This window comes from Stegodyphus dumicola, chromosome 4, assembly GCF_044657685.1.
Source record: "Stegodyphus dumicola isolate Sdum_Otavi_A_Nest chromosome 4, ASM4465768v1".
Taxonomy (NCBI): domain Eukaryota; kingdom Metazoa; phylum Arthropoda; class Arachnida; order Araneae; family Eresidae; genus Stegodyphus; species Stegodyphus dumicola.
In genome coordinates, this window is record NC_140771.1 from 175,798,075 (window position 1) to 175,815,432 (window position 17,358).

Here is a 17,358-nt window from a genome sequence, read left to right on the forward strand (position 1 = left end):
GGATGTTTAACTACGAAAGAGGTTTTAATGAATCAGCCTTCACTCGTTTAGTAAAGTAAATTAGTTTTGAGTCAAGGTCATGAATGAATAAAACATCTCTAGATAGAAAGTTTGTTTGAAATTCGATAAAACAGGTTTCTAATATATTTTAAGTTTGACTCTACTACAAACTCATAACACACACCATTTGTTAGGAGGTTCTTCATTTACAGTAGAAGGGATTACGGGAATCTTATCCTCTAATAACAATAAAATATATAGCAAAATTAAATAAAGTCTCCTTACTAAAGACAAACGTGTTCCTTACAAGCACTCTGGAACATTAAAAGTTGCTTTTTGATTTTCTAGACAAGACACTTTTCTTCGCAATTTCGGGGAAAATATGCTCAGGTATATTGGACTGCTCAATTTTAGTAAAATATAGAAACTTTCAGCAGATTTATACGACACTTTCTATCAGAAAACACTTCATAAATATAACGAGGAATAGGATGTATTCCGAAAAAATATATATTCTTCACAAGCCATTTTGGCATACGTAAATAGTACTGAGTTATCTCAGCAGAAATAACCGCCTGGGATTAATGTATGTAAATGATACGGATAAATAGTTCAATTCCTTTATTTCAAGTAATACCTAGTTATTTTATGAAATAACTTATCAAGCCAGTTAAAGTGTATAATTTCCATCCTTCAGCTAGTTATTTTATTAATTAACAGATACTAAAATACAGTTAAAGTATTGTAGGGTTTATATTTATTTTAACTAACATTTATTTTAAGCTATCTTTCCTGTCAAGCCTTTACTTTTCCCTGGAATTGCCGATGCCAGAGTACGTAAATTTTAGTAGAACGCTCAGAGTATTCAAATTTTCAGCAGAAGTAATTTGAGTTAAACAGAAGGGAAGCGAGTTTGTAGGTATGCTTTCTTGATTCACGAGCGTGAAGGTTGCTAGGTAGAAATTTAAGAACCGCGCGTTTCGGCTTGTGTGCCTACTTCGGCAGTTAGTTGAATTCTTTCAACTTCTTATTCAGAAAGTTTGCTGAAATCTCAGCTGTATCTTAGAACGCGGTTAAGTTAGTCACGTTTATAGAGCCTCGTAGGTAGTGACTTGTTATTTATTCATTTTTAGTTGTACTTTCTTATTTTTATTTAACCGCCGTGTCGGCGTAGTTTGTGAGCGTCAAGTGAACGCATCTGTAACTTCTAAAGTGGAATAAAAAAGGGAGTTAAACCCTTCTTAAGAGTTTGTGTAATTTCCTACTATTGTTGTCACTACTATTGTTGCGGGCAAGTTGGGGCCACGCAACACCACAGTATAAAGTCAAAAATTTAACCGAAAATACAGCATGCAAAGTATTATCTATGAAAGAACCTAGTAAAATCTTATTAGAAGAGGAATTATTAAAATGGCACTTGGAATTATAAATAATTTGATAGTACATTTTTACGAAAAATATACTTTTTTGTTGACCCAAAACGTTTTACATAAACATTTTTAAAATCGGTGATGCTATTTAAACTTTGATCTATAGCAACTGACCAGAGCGATTTCTGTATATTCGATCTTCGAGTAGTTTTTGTTACAAAAATATTGAGTGTAAATGATTAAATTCGAAACTTTGTATGGTACATCTTAATTTTATAACAGTTATTTTAATTTAGTTCACCTTTCTTGGCTTACCTCGTTTCAAGTTACAACTCCCTACTAGAATGAGTTTTTAGAATCGGGTTGAATGCAAACGAGGAAGAGAATAGAATTAGAGAAAAGTTCAACTGACTTCACGAGACAGAGTTAGGATTCCTAAGCTTCGTCTAAATCCCTTAGTTAGTCATTAGTTAATGCTTATTTCTTACTTTTGAGTTTAGGCCTAAATGGAGGCTTTGCTGTAATCCCGAAGAAAGGGGTCTACTAATAATCTTATTTTGACTGAATAAAGGGTTCTTGAGTTTACCCTTTCTGTTCTTTGAACTAAGCGATAATTCGCTTACCAGTTCAATAGGTTCCTCGACATTTCATTCAACAGAATAAAAGTGAAAAACTCTACAACTTTTATTACAATCATCGGCAATATGGTAGCTATTACTAACAAGCAGGATAAATCATGCCATTTATTTTGAGGTCCACTAGCGACCAAAAGGTAAAATAGCTTAACACTGGTAGCTCCGACTTGGATTCGATTCCGGGCAAAAGAGCTGACTGTGTGGGTGGACGCAGAGTGGTTTTTCCCATATGTAAAGTGTATTTGAGTCAGTTCTCCTTATAAATTCAGACCCACCAGCGGACGAGCGGTGAAGTTGTAGAACACTCGTAGTTTGATCGAGTGTTCGAATACCTAAGAAAGGACTGGCTGCATGGGTATTTTCGTGGTTTCCCTCATGTGTAGCGCATATATGAGCCAGTTTTACTTAGGAAATCCTGCTTGAAAGCATCCCTTCTCTTAGGCAGATAGCCCTCGAGTGCTTTACCATAATCAAATAAACTAAACCAAGCCCTTAGAAATTTCTGCACGAAGGCATCTCTTCCCTTAGGCAGATAGCCCTAGTGCATTTTGTAATAATCAACTAAAAAATGCCTTTTATTTTACACTTTAAAGCGGCATCGATCGTTATTCTATAAAATAACTAGTTAAAGTGTGGAACAGAATTTATTATACTTTTTAACTGATTTTACCAATTATTTCAAGAAATAACTTGGTATTCTAACTAAGATTTCATACTTTAAATATGTATTAATGTTTCTTTTATGACAGAAAATATGTAAAGTGTAAAGTGTTAGTAATGTAAAGTGTAAATGTTTCTTTCGTGACATAAAATATATTTTCTGAAATGTTAGGAATATCGAAAGATAAATATGTATAAGATGAAAATTTGTAACATGAATTGATTAATTAATATTTTTGTTTATTAATTAATAATTAATTAATATTTTTGTTTGTTTAATTAATATTAATATTTTTGTTTGCTTAATTAATATTTTTGTTTGTTTGTCTCAAATAAACTTCAATAAATGTACTTCAAAGTTACCGTGCCTACTTCTTCAGATTACTTGCGGAATTAGTGATACACATTTCAGTAATTTGATTGCACGTTAAGTACTAATGACTTGCGAGATAATTTTTTGACTCCATTAAGCCATGCATTCTAAATTATTTCCGACTGAAGTAAACCAGTAACAGTGATTTAGGAATTGTTGAACTAAAAGCACGCTGTAATTGAATACTTACTTTCTTATTGATACTTATTTTTATATTGCCTTCCACAAATATGTATTCCATTAAACTGTGTATTCAGAACAAAGGTCATATTTAGTTAAGAATAGAACGATATCAGACAGAAAGGAATAAATTTTTCGGAAAAAAATCTTATTTTGTGGTGTTTGAACAAATGTACTTAAAGGACGCAAAAATGTTCTTCGTGATTGATTTATGGCTTACGAAAACACTGTTTAATGGAAGGAAAACGATTTAGTGTTCAGAGGGACACAAATTCGATATGAAACATCAATATTGCTTTTTGAAATTAAATTTTTGTTTCTGCTGTAGATACGCATTTTAGTCCTTGGTGATTGGTATATAAGGAGTAACAGTAAGAACAGCGGCAACTGTTTGGCTTCCTTCGAGTCAAGTGCAAAACTACTTCGAAAGAAAGAAGGTGGTAAAACTTTGCTTTCATGATGATCTCGAATTACATTGTATCCGCAGTCATGTTTGCTGCATATGTGACCTATGTAGCAGCTGCTAGACGTAAGTTACAGAAATTTCTTATGCTCGAATTTTCAATATGTATTTCAAAATATGTGACATTTTTGCTTATATAATTTGTACTTACCTTAAATCTGTGAAGCTATATGTTTAAATTCAGCATTTATGGTCATGGCCAGAGCTTTTACCGCCAGGGACATTGCTTTCCGCCTCTCTTTCCATGCACACCAAAATATTTATAAAGTTTCAAAACAATGTGTAGAGAAATAAGTAAAAATTAAGTTTATTTTCCAAATAAACTTTACTTCCATTATTCTAAAATCTACTATATTTTATTTGTTTTTCTTTTAGCAAAATTGACAGCTATATTCTAGAAGTTTGTTTAGTTACTCCAGTTGTCCTTCGGTAAATAATACAGAAAATTTCTGAAACATTAAGTAGGGAAGTTAGGGCTTAGTTGTAAATTGGTGAGTAGTAACACCCATGTTACTTTTGGAATATTCACTAAACATGTTTCTAATGACTCTATTACGTAAGCTGAGTAAGTGCTCCTTCGAAACGGTTAATGAGAGTTTGTGTGCACGTGCTCCGCTTTAGGTAGTTAAAAAGTATTTCACAAATTTTGTTTTAAGGTAGGTTATTTGATCTTTTTAAAAAATAGTTTTAGGCACTTATTTTGTTTATATATTAAGTTTTAGAATACTGCTTTAATGTTTTTCTAATAGAAGTTTTTTTTAAATAAATTAACGAAAATATTCGAATCTAAAGGAAAAGGTTAAAAATAGTCTGAAAAGAAAAATAAAAGATAAAATGGGGGGGAAAGGGATTTTAAGCAAGAGCATATAGATTCTGAAACGTGAAAGAGGCTTCTCTTAATTGTGGAGATGTTTACAGCAGCTTTGATGAAGCAGAATGGGCGCAATACTCAACTGCCAAACTGTGGGCATACGTTAATTGTATACAACGAAACACCTTATCATTTGTTTGATTTAACAGAAGCTCTGCTTAGATAATTCTACCTTTGTTTTACTATAAACCACTTGATATCATTCAACAATAATGCAAAAGAATAATAATCACCAATATTTTTAATTATTGTCTGTTCCATTTTTAATATTTTCACCAAGTCCGAGAAAAATGTTAACAAATGAATAGTTTCGAAAACATCTGTGTGCTAAACAAAATTCGAGAATTTCGTTTTGATCCGGGCATATGACGAGGGAATGGTTACGCTATAGAAACAGTAGTTATATTCGAGAAATCATTAGTATTTTTTAAAATGTAAACACTTTTCCAAAAATTGTTACAATTATCCCCTTGCTGTACTATTTATTTTTAGATCTAAGGTGTATCCTTATAAATTTGTATTTAGATAAAGTACTCTCACAACAAGTAACACAACAACTGTAGAGAAAAATCGCAGTAATATTACAATCTTCGAAAATGCTTTCTGGCTAGCGAATGTTACTTCAAAATACCCAAGCGACCATCCTTGCACCGCTCGCTTTGTCCTTCCCAGCAGCCTCAGGAATCCAAACTGGGAAGTAATTCTCTGTCACTGAAGAAGTTTTCCTTATTTATATCTTAGAGAAATTCTCCTTTATTTTATGACACTGAGAAATTCTTCCTTATTTATTTCTTTGAGAATTTCTTCCTTATTGATGTCGCCGGGGAATTCTTCCTTATTTATGTCATCGTTAGTTATAATTCAAATCCATTCGTATTTTTCATTCAAATATTTGAATCTAATAAAGAAGGCATAGAAAGAAAATGGAGTTGTTGAAATCTCGTTGTGATTTCCCTGAATACTCTGTCCAGTACAGAAACAATTTTTCCTCAGTTCAGTTTTGAATCACGATTCAGAATCTGGCCGTTCTTCAGCTGAGAATTGTCTGAATGGGTAGGATGGCAAAATACAAGGGAAAAAATGTTCGCATTTTATGGAAAAGATTTTGATAATATTCTCTTTTTGCTTAAAAGGCGCTTTCTTGTAGTTATTTGCTTTAGTCTGATACCCTTGATTTCTAGACATAGCTAAACGGTCATGTCTATTTTATGCCACTGGTCTTGGGCCATTTTCCAAAAGTCCGTTCAGCGTTCTTGGATGCCGTTTTCCTAAGTCTCGTTTCAAAAAATCGAAAGCTCAAAAGTCTGTAAGAGAAGTATCTGATTTTATAGGCATTTCATTAAATGGGATACGTTTTATTTCTTATTTCTCTTTCTGATTTTTTTTTTTTTTTTTTTTTTTTTTTTTTGATAAAATCGGCATTAGACTTCGGCGTGTGACTAGAGATTTTGTTCATATGCTCTCAAATTTACGGATGTCATTTTCCTATAAGACTGGAATTTCTTCTTCAAAAACTCGTTCTAAAATATTCTGTTCATACAATGAATTAATCTTAACCTTAGTTGAGACTTTTTCAGTTTTAATTTACCGCTGACACAAAATCCTGAAATTTTCATGAATATTTTTGGGAACTTCTCTATATATTGACGAGGCCATTTCGTTCGGTTATTTACGTCAGCTGAAGGATAAAAAATTTATATTTTTTTCTACAGTTACTTAAACATACTCAAGCCTCATCGAGTGTTGTCACAAATTTCGATTTATCGGCAGGTAGGTGTTCTGTATATATAATTTTAAACATTTGTTTTTCTTTCCATAATATACTTTGGCATAAGCAAATGAACTTAAAGTTTAAAACATACTTTAGACTTCAACATTTAAAGAATGATTCCTATAGAGTGCCAGAAGGCATTCGCAGTTCTAATGCAATGTATCTTTAAGTCCAAGCATTTTCTTTCAGGATCCGAGACTAACGAATCTTGATATTTATCCGAGTTCAAATAGTCTTAGAATACATTTCTACAGCTTTTTTGTTTTCATTTTTGACTTTCAGATAGAAACCTTTTCCTTTAATATTAAAAATACTTTTCTTTGAAATGCAATAAAGAGTCTTTAATTTTACTCGACTTTTCAATTTGCTAATAGGAATATTTTCCTTCGAAAAGTGCATCTATGTAACCTCCCAGCTATCAATTTTAGAAGTTATTTCTAAAGTATATCTCTTATTCTGCACTGCATTAAAAAAAACTATAGCAGTCGAATATATTTAAAATGCCAGGATCTTTATCTCAAAAGGGTAAAGGAAACATTTCAGTACCGTCTGTAGTGGTAGTTCGACCTGGAGTCAAATCCATGGAGATAGAAATGTATGGATTAGACATCGTGCCCAAAACCTGCGGCCGAAATGTGTTTCAATAATAATAATGATGCATCCTAGCATTTCGCACTAACGGAGATACCAACCTTTGTTCATTAATCGTGCAAAAGAACAATGGAGAGTCAGTTTTTGTATTAAATGATATTTCAAAGAAAAGGATAAGGCATTTCGAAAGCGCACAGCTTTTAAAGATACAAAAATTGCTACCTACTAATAGTAAGCACCTGATCTTCAGCTCTATTAAAACACTCTTTTTTGGAAGAAATGTCTTTAATTCGTTATCTTGAAATACGCTACATCACGATCTGACTGAAAACCATCTTGTACGCCTTATTTGAGGAATAAATATATATTATATAACCATCCTAAGTATAACACTGGCATAAAGAACAGTCGGAAAAATTACATCCCCTCAATATATATATATATATATAAGATGTATCAGCTTTAGTCGTAGCTTAAATAAACAGACGATAAGTTTAAAACAGGGTCCATTTATTATTATTCAGGAGAAATAGCAGTTACAAAATTCATATCTCCGGAGTAAATAAAAAAAGAATTACTAATAACTTTTGTATGAAGTTTACTGCATTGTTAGAAAATGCCCCGATATTCCTTTTGCGAGTTCCTTTATAGCCTCTGGAAAGGCGGAGCTTCCAAGAAATGACGTCAGCCTCGTCAGTCATTCCAGTTCGCTTAAAATACTTCCAGAACATTCTATAACTATACGTGTAAAAAAGGCGGGAAAAACAACTTGACTACGGGGCTGTTGATTTTATTCCACGTTCTTTCAAATAAGAGACCGTCGCCATTAAAAATGAAAAGAACATACAGTTAGAATTTTAAGTGTATTCTTGATTATGGAATTTTATTATTACAAATATATATATTAATAAATTTTTTCTGATTAAAGGTGAATAATTTTTGCAGTTATTAGTCAAGTATAATCAATTTTTTTAACACTGAAGAAAGAATGTTAGTACTAAATATACTCTTGTTCTATGATAAAGAATGCTTTGATTTTGTTAAAATTTTATTGATGTTTTTACCAGATTTTAATTATATTGGTTAGAGTCTTATTTAATTAATTAATTTGATTTATTTCATGATGTTCTTGAAGATATAAGGAAGACGAATATGGCGAACGTTTCATATCATCCAATAATGAAAATGTTTAATTTCAAGAGGTAGATTTTATTTTAGAAGGAAGGTCTTTTAAATAAAGAGCATTTAGATATATTTAGAAAAGTAGTTTTTGCAAACTCGTCTTTTTCTTTTCAAATCCATCATTTTTATATCCGGCGCATAACGCCTCTCGTAAATTTCGATATTATTTTTTGTATTAAAAGTGCGAGTTATACTCCGGAATATAAAGTATATCAGAAAGAAAATAATGAAAGAAGTTGTTTGCATAATATTAAATCCATAGTGAATAATTTCCATAGTGAATTGTTTGTATAATATTAAATACATAATCTTGCCTTTAAAGTTCTAGTATATAGATTTAAAATTTCAGCATATTGATTGATAAGCCGATTTAGTACTTTTTTAGCGTATTTCAAAATTCTTATCAAATGTTTTATAATACACATGAGGTAAGTATTTAAATCCAGAGGGACAGTGCAACTTAAACTGTGTTCATAGAGTCAATGTTTTTGAATTTCTCATGAAATTATATTTCTGTTATAAATCCACATTCCATGAATAATTTACATTTTCTTCATTAAGTACAGTGAATAATTTTGGAAATTTTATTATTTCATTTAGAAGTTATTCTATAATTTTCTTCAATTTTTGTTTCTTATTATTTACTGAATGAAATTCTGAATTACTTTACTGAGTTATGGGGAAAAAGTAGTATTAGGAAGTGAACTGACAATTGGGTATTTAAGAAGTTGGCAAGGAAAATAGTTTTACTCTATATAAAGTATTCAAAGAAATCACAACGAGATTTCAATAGTACTCTCGATTTAATTGTTTTCATTTCGTTGAGACATTTGAATGAAAATTACCAGTTCAACTAAATTATTGCAGTTGTGACTTACAGTGGATGGACAAAAATATGGAAACACCTTGTGAAATGCATGCTTGAAAAGAAAGATTAATTTTAATGAAATATGTAGGTGGCGCTGGCGTTTTTGACTACTGACGCCACCTATATAACTTCGTAAATGTGCTAAACAGTTCAGTTGTTGTAGGAGTACTGTTATGTGAGGTTGTCATTGCATTATGTCAGAGTTAACAGACTTCGAACGTGGGCAAATTGTTGGAGCACGTATGGTAGGTGCTTCCGTAAGCAAGGTAGCCGAGGTGTTTAGTGTTTCAAGAGGTACTGTATCGAAGATTTATTCCGCATATTTGAAAAGCGGAAAAACATCATCTGCTAAATCACAGCGCGGACGAAAGTGTGTCCTGAGTGATCGTGACAGACGATCATTAAGGGCAATTATGACGAAAAATAAGAAGACCACAGCTGCAAAAGTTACTGCTGAAATGAATGTTGTGTTACCGAACCCTGTGAGTACCAAAACGATTAGAAGGGAGCTTCATAAACAGGGAATTGCTGGCCGTGCTGCAATTGAGAAGCCACTCATCAGTGATGCTAATGCCCGTAACAGGGAAAGGTGGTGTTTAAGTCATAAAGCCTGGACTATAGAGCAGTGGAAGCGAGTAATATGGTCTGACGAGTCTTCTTTCACATTGTTCCCACTTCTGGCCGAGTTTACGTCAGGAAAACGCCATCTCAAGCCTATAATACAAACTGCTTGTTGCCAAGAGTGAAACATGGCGGCGGTTCTGTTATGGTTTGGGCAGCCATATCGTGGTTCTGTACTATCCCCATGATAACTGTGTCAGGGCACATGACTGCCAAGACTTATGTGAACATTTGGGCCGATCAAGTTCATCCCATGGTACAAACTTTGTTCCCCGATGGTGATGGTGTCTTCCAAGACGACGAAGCCCCTGTTCACACAGCTCACATTGTCCAGGACTGGTTTCCTGAGCACGAGGATGAGTTGTCCCATCTCCCCTGACCACCACAGTCACCAGACCTGAATATTATCGAACCTTTGTGGTCTACATTGGAACGGAAAGTGCGTTCTCGTTATCCACCGCCAACATCGTTATCTGAACTTGCCACCGTTTTGCAGGAAGAATGGTATAATATTCCCTTGGCAAACATACAGGAACTGTATTTATCCATTCCGAGAAAACTGCAAGCTGTTTTGGATGCCAGCGGGTTTCCTACACCATATTAAGCAAAGAAACATGTTTTTTTAAAGGTGTTTCCATATTTTTGTCCAACCCCTGTATCTGTCTTGTCTGAAACCAGAATAAGCCCACGAAATTCATCGTGGAAAGGACTGCAAGACTGCGTCTGTCGTTGGCAAGAGCCTTGGGCGCCATACAGGTTACAGTGCGACTTTGCTCAGTTTCTCCGAAATTTTAAAGGTGAGGACCCGGAGAGACAGGTCCGAAAATCTCTTCCTTCCTTCCCTAAAACCAACCTCTCGAGAGGACTTTCGGCTTGCCGCATAGTTTGAATTTCACCACGCCGCAGAGACATTTATACATTTATAACATCCATGCCTTCTCCAAGATTAGAGTCCGGGCAGTTTCAGCTAAATTATCATTGCAGTGACATTAACAACGAACGATTCCTCATTAAGAAACAAGAATTTCAGGGATTTATGCTTTTGAAACTTTGTACTTTATTCTAAAATGCAGTGCTAGAATAATGTTCTAAATATTATAAAGCTATCATGAACTTTCCTCAGAATAACAGTCAGTTTTGCTAGTTGTGACAAATGTTTCGCAAATAAAAACCTTTTAAAAAGTACTTAATACAAATATTATTTGGTATTTAAAAAAATTATCTACATTAGTTATATGATAGTTACTGGACCAATCAAGTAGGCACCTGCAATATTATCGATAATTTTGCGAACAAAAAAAGCAAGCAAATTACTATTGTAATTTTAAAATGCTGGAATTAAAGTTTTTCGTCAAAAATTAACATAGCGTTTTAATTTATTTCTTTACATGTGATTTTGATGTATTTTTAGTTACTTGTTTGTAAACAAATTATTTGCTTGTAAAAAAGGCAGCAAATTCCAAGCATGCCTCAGGTGGTAAACACAGGGCTGCCTCGAGCGGCTAGCTGTACTAGCACCACTGGAAGTCAGTTTATTAAAGCAGCAATAATTTTAAGATATTTACTCTACATTTTCAAATGAAAGCAAATAAAAATAGCTAAATTCAGTTATCATTTTTTGCATTTATTAATTAATGTGTCAGTTTCAACTCCTGGATATATTTTCTACATCTATGAATTAATGAAATCATTATTTCTTTTCAGTTCCTGGTATTCCTGGTCGCTAAATATCAGATAACGGAGGTATGATTTATTTTATCATTGTTTTGAATTTTTTTACATGTTTATAATAAATGAATATTGAACTCGTGAACCCGTATTTTCATCACAGTAAACATTATTTTCTTTACCAGTTTTCGATATATATTACAACCTGGAAATCTATTTCAAATGAGTAGCAAATCAGAACTATCTCCCCTGCTGCCATTCAGGGCTATTTCATCTGTTGGTTATATACCCAGCAGAAAATACCACCAAAAAAAAAATTGTTCATTTTCATGAAATACATTCTTGCTTTCTTCTTTTATTACTTCTCGTCAAATTATACTCATAGGTACGGGAATTAAAGTAGTGGCTACACTTACATACGAGGAAAACCATGAAAACGCCCATGCAGCGAGCCCGTTCGTGAGATTCGAACCTCGGACCGAATCACCAGCGTACAGCGAATTTACCGCTCGCCCGCTGGTAGGCGTATATTCAGTGAGCAAGCACGAGTTAGGGTTTCCGCAATATGTTTTACGTCTCTCTGTTCATGTTTTTGTATGTGTGTGACGATGTTTTTGTTTACGGCAACGCTTATACCAAACTTCAAAAAATTTCTCTTTTTAAGCTTTCCGCATTCATATAAACACTTAATTCATATAAACAGAATTCGATTTTCGGTAGAATTGGACAACCAAAAGTGTTACTTGATGTACCTAACAGTTTTTCAGCAATTGCTGTATGCAAGCAATCAACTATGAAAACATGTAGACCCCTCTAAAATACCAGGAGAGAAATTTGCACCAACTGATGGATGGTTCGCAAAATGGAATGACAGAAATAATATCGTTCATCGGAAACTTCATGGTGAAAAGCAAGAGACAAATCATCATGCGGCTAATAGATGGACAAAAAACATTTTATCTGATCCTTACTAAAGGAGTACATGCCACATGTAATTTATTAAAGAGACGAAGTTGGACTGCATTGGAGATCCGGATCGCTGTGTTTGCGGGGGTGAGGGGTCACCGGATCATTACATCTTTCAGTGCCCACTCACGGAACAGTTCCACTTCCCGATACCAGCCAATATCTCAGCATTTCACAAGTTCCTAGCCAAAAACAGAGCGGCCATAAATAAAATCTGCAAAATAATAACCACCATTGCAGCATATGGCCAAGACCTCTGTCAACCAGAGTAATAGGGCTTACATGCATTACTTGCGCGCTGACATATGCACTTTAATGCTCTACCATCTAATCTCTGACTGCATAGGGAGCAGAAGAAAATTGAACAGCATTTTTAGGTGTTTAATTTTCTTCTTTTGTTATAACCTATTAAGTTTTTTTTTTTTTTTTTTTTTTTTTTTTTACCGTGCCTGTATGTTAATTCAAATGTACTTCAAATGCCAGATGTTAAACAGTTGCCCCTGTATGGCCATGTATCCACACTTATAACTGTTAAATAAACTCCAGGGGAGGACGCGGGACATATGCCTGTTAACCTCTGTTAAACTTCAGGCGTCCCCGTCCTCCGTCACCTGTCACCTGTCACCTGCATTGGAGATCAAAACCAGAATACACACTAAGGTGAAACAGCAAAAGGTGAAACACAAACAAAGGTGAAACAGCTGCTGGTTTTCCGTAACTGAAAGATTTACTGTTTCAATAGTGTGCAATATGAAGGCAACAATTAAGAAGATATTCGTTATTATCAAAAGAAGAAAACATCGATGTTTAAAAGGAGTCATGATCTTACCTCTAACTTACCACGACAATAAGAATTACTTGATTTTTACTTATTTTCATTTCAAATGGTACAGCGAACTGAAAACAAAAAGTTTTACTGCTAGATAATTGTCTGCACACTTCTCTGATCTCCTTCTGAAGAGAACTAAATAAGTATTTCTACCTGAAAATACAACTTCTATCATCCACCCTTTAAATCAGACTATTTTAAAAGCTTCTAAATATCAGTAACGAAAAGATGGCGTTCAGAAAACGATAAACAAATCGTCCTCTTGTGAAAATGAAGTACTTCGAAGTATTAAACTAAGAAGATGACTTAGACCATGCATGTTATACTCAAACTAGGGTGGACAGTGCGTCAACATACGCTCAAAAATAGTTTTAAATACGTGATTTTTATTTAGGAAAAGGTTTAGAGACATTAAATGCTATACCCAATGCTTCGGACGTCACTGAGGGAAGTTAGGAAGATTTAGTTTTCTTATGTGCTGCATCTTAGCACAATACTGAGAAAAAGTATGAGCAAAACTGACCATCGTATTATAGAAAGCGTTGAAATGGCTACAGAAAATGAAAATGGTAGTTAAAGTGATACGAAAGAAAGTTACGACGATCTATCCTCTATTGAATTTTAAAACAAGATTGCAAATTCTAAGGCGAACTCTTGAATTTTAAGGTGGCGAACAGAAAAGCTGCCGTCAGTTTTACTAACTTCGAAAAATTGTTGTTAACAACAACAGAAATCGTTGATAAACAACACAAAACGACTACGGATACATCATTAGTTCCGTAGCAAAATTTAAAATTTCGTTTGGTACGTGATTATAAACATATTGCTGTAGAAAATTTAATAAGCAGATTTCAAAATTGTATAAAAATTTTTATTTTAACGTTAATTTCTAATTGTTTAGATATCAATTATTAGATTGATCATTAGTTTTTATCATTCTAGATAAGTATAAAACTTTGCGATAACAAACTCCAGTCTATTAAATTCAGCTACTTAATAAATTCAATGTGTTTGGAATGGGACGGATTTTAATATTGGTGGGTACTCTGCTATGAATATCAAGCATTTATGTAAAGCATCATATTTAACGTATACCTAATTCTTACAAAATCAGCTTAATGAAATAATTCTGCTTAAGAATAAAACCCATTTATTGAACATTAGCATATTGTAAATTCAAATAAATGAAAGCAGTGAATTTTATCATCACAAAAAGCAATCTTAGATAAATCTATGAAAGTAATAATGCTAACATTATTTTGGATGAGTCTGTGGGTATCGTTTTCTAAATATACCATGTCTTACGTACCTCTTACAAAAATTAATAATTCAGTTCCAAATTTTATTTTATTTCTAGGTTAAGACTCCATAAAATGATCCTCCAAATTAGCAGCATTAAGGCAGACGACTTTACCGAAGACCTGGCTTTAATATTAATGAAACATATTCCAAGTACTCCACTCGAAATGTTTTCATATTTCACCTGCATGTATAATGCTTCCTTTGTCAAAAATATGCCTTTTATAATGTGATATTTTCAAATAATTTCAGACTGGTAATGAAACAATAAAAAAATGTTTTGCTGCTATGTGCTTATTTGCTTTCTGTACATTCAAGAAAATTTCAGATATGTATACCAAGGCAAATATACATTTGCTGATTTAAATACCTGGTCTAAAGCAGTGAAAATGTTTCAAAATTCACCTTGTATTCACTCTCACACTACAAGACATTATTAATTATTAATATTTTGCAAGCTATTTAATTCACTCTTTTGTTTTGGTACCCGCATGTGTATATGTTGTACTACTCCCACTTTTACTCTAAAACAGGGATTCCCAGCCTTTTGTCCCTGACAGGACATTTTAGAATGTCGGTTGCGGGCACCATTTACTTTTTCAAAGTGGATTTATAGTGGGATAGAGTTAGTAATATATGCACATAAAAAAAGAGTTAAGTCGCATTTACCTTTGTGCTGGTATCTATGCTGGACGCAATTTCTATTTAATTAAAAATGAGAAAACTTTCACATAGAATTTTCTTGAAAACTAAAACATTTTTATTGTGATCACATAGCGGCAAGCACACGTTAAACGATCGGCGGGAGCCATGGTGCACGCGGGAATACGGTTGGGAACCCCTGTGTTAAAACATTATCCATTAAGTAAAAGTAAATGATTCGCCGCAAATTGAAGGATATATTTTATTAATTTTCAAGAGAATTTATCTACGGTTGTGAGATCTCTTACGTTTCGCTATCATAAAATGGTAACAAGTTTTATTTAAGTAAGACACAATAGCACGCTGAACAAATACTAATTCAGAAGTCAAAACCACAAAAATCAGCGTAATATTTTCAAAATTTTCACAGGACTAGTTTCGATGGTTTTACCGAACCACCATCCTCAGCTGCACAACCGCAAATGAACGAAATAGAATATAATGATTAGATAAGATAAGAAAACCATCCCTTGATGAAGAACTAAATTATTTAAAAGCAATAACTATTGACAGAGGCTTTTCACCCAACATTATTAATCAAGCAGTTAAAAAATTCTCATCTCAACACACTAAAAGGCACACTCTTGTTTTAGGACATTATAAAAATTCTGTTGTCATTCCCTTCTTTCCATCAATTAGCTATAAAGTTGCACATATTTTGCAGAAATTTAACTTTCAGGTTGTTTATTCTCCCATCAATAAAATTCCGAGTTCCATACTTAAGGACCCCATTCCGGATATGAATTCCTGGGGTATTTATAGTATTCCTTGCCAGTGTGGTTTAATTTACATTGGCCAAACTAAGAGAGCATTAAAGTTTCGCGTCAAGGAACATGAGGCATATAATAGAAAAAAGGAAATACAGAAGTCTTCTGTTGCGCAACATTGTTGGTCCGAAAATCACACTTTCAATTTTTCTGCTGCCAAAATTATTCAAAAAACATCTTTCATTGGAGAACTGGATTTTCTAGAGGCATTTCACATTCAAAAAAATATTTCTGTTCTAGTTAACGATCCTAATTCCAATCCATCGTTGACTTCGCCCTTTAAAGATATTATGGTTTAGTTCTGGTTTCCTCAACAGATGGCGCCACTTGCTTATTCTTGTCCAGGCTTTCTTATCTTATCTAATCATTATACCCTATTTTGTTCATTTGCGATTTTGCAGCTGAGGATGGGGGTTCTGTAAAACCATCGAAACTAGTCCTGCGAAAATTTTGAAAATATAACGCTGATTTTTGTTGTTTGACTTCTGAATTTTTATTTAAGTGTTAAACATTGCGAATTCTTGCACAGGCGTGAAGATGAGAACAACCAGGAAAGGGGTGTAAAAGATTATTTTATTTATCACAAGCTGTTTAATAGAAGACACGGACTTACTGAGTACAAAAATAGCACCAACTACTTGCGGCGACAACATGCTACTTTACTTTCTTTTTCATGTGTTTGTGTTGAGTATACTTGTCACACTCTAGTCAATGAATTGTATGTTCAAGTGCTACTACTAAAAATATTTTTTTAATTAAAAAATAAATAAAAAATCTTGCAGTCACTTAAAAATTAATTTAACAATAAAAGGTAAAGATTTATTTTAAAAGGTAAAGATTTATTGCTAGACTACACAATTAATTTAATCTAACATTCTAACTCAGAAACCTGCACTGGTGGGATACTGGCAAGAAAGCGTAGCCGCTCCTAAATTTTCAACTGTTAAAAAAAAAAAAAAAAGCACACTTGGGCGTTCATTAGAGAAATCACGCTCTAGCTACCCTTTTCGTCCCAGCTTTCTAAATACTCTCATTCACCTACTTAATTTCCCTCCTGGAGAGAAAATGCGAGGGAAATAAGAGATTTCAGGAAAGGATCAGAATTTAAATTCTCTAAGAATAAAACTAAATAGGATACTACACGGTTTGAAATGCGCTTTTGATCTAGTATCTCATATCCAGGAAATCTGATCTTAAATACCTTTGTTATTAACGGGCAAAATATAAGAAATAAAATTATTTTGCATATAATGTAGATACTCAAGATTCAATATATGTAATATATTTCTTTGAAACAGGGTTTCTGGACAACAGGTCGCGGAAACAAATGAAATAATGCAGGAATGTCAAACTCAGTACATTAACTAGGCCAAATAGTCATCCGCAGGTTCTGGATTTTGATGATTTAAAAGCCTACTGAAAATGCCTTTTAAGTGGTCGTAAAACGTCCTTAAAAATAATAAAAAAGAACAAAAATGAAAAAGGACGCACAAACATTGACAAATGGATTAAAATCCAAAGAGTTACACATACCCTCCATTT

The 17,358-nt window shown here is 33.4% G+C and overlaps 1 long non-coding RNA gene across 1 annotated transcript; it reads left to right on the top strand.

Moving 5' to 3' along the window:
* Positions 1–3,589: 3,589 nt before the first annotated feature.
* Positions 3,590–14,636, top strand: LOC118197527 (uncharacterized). Its single transcript, XR_004759619.1, has 3 exons — positions 3,590–3,747; positions 11,290–11,328; positions 14,406–14,636. It is a non-coding gene; the product is annotated as an uncharacterized LOC118197527 (long non-coding RNA).
* Positions 14,637–17,358: the final 2,722 nt, after the last annotated feature.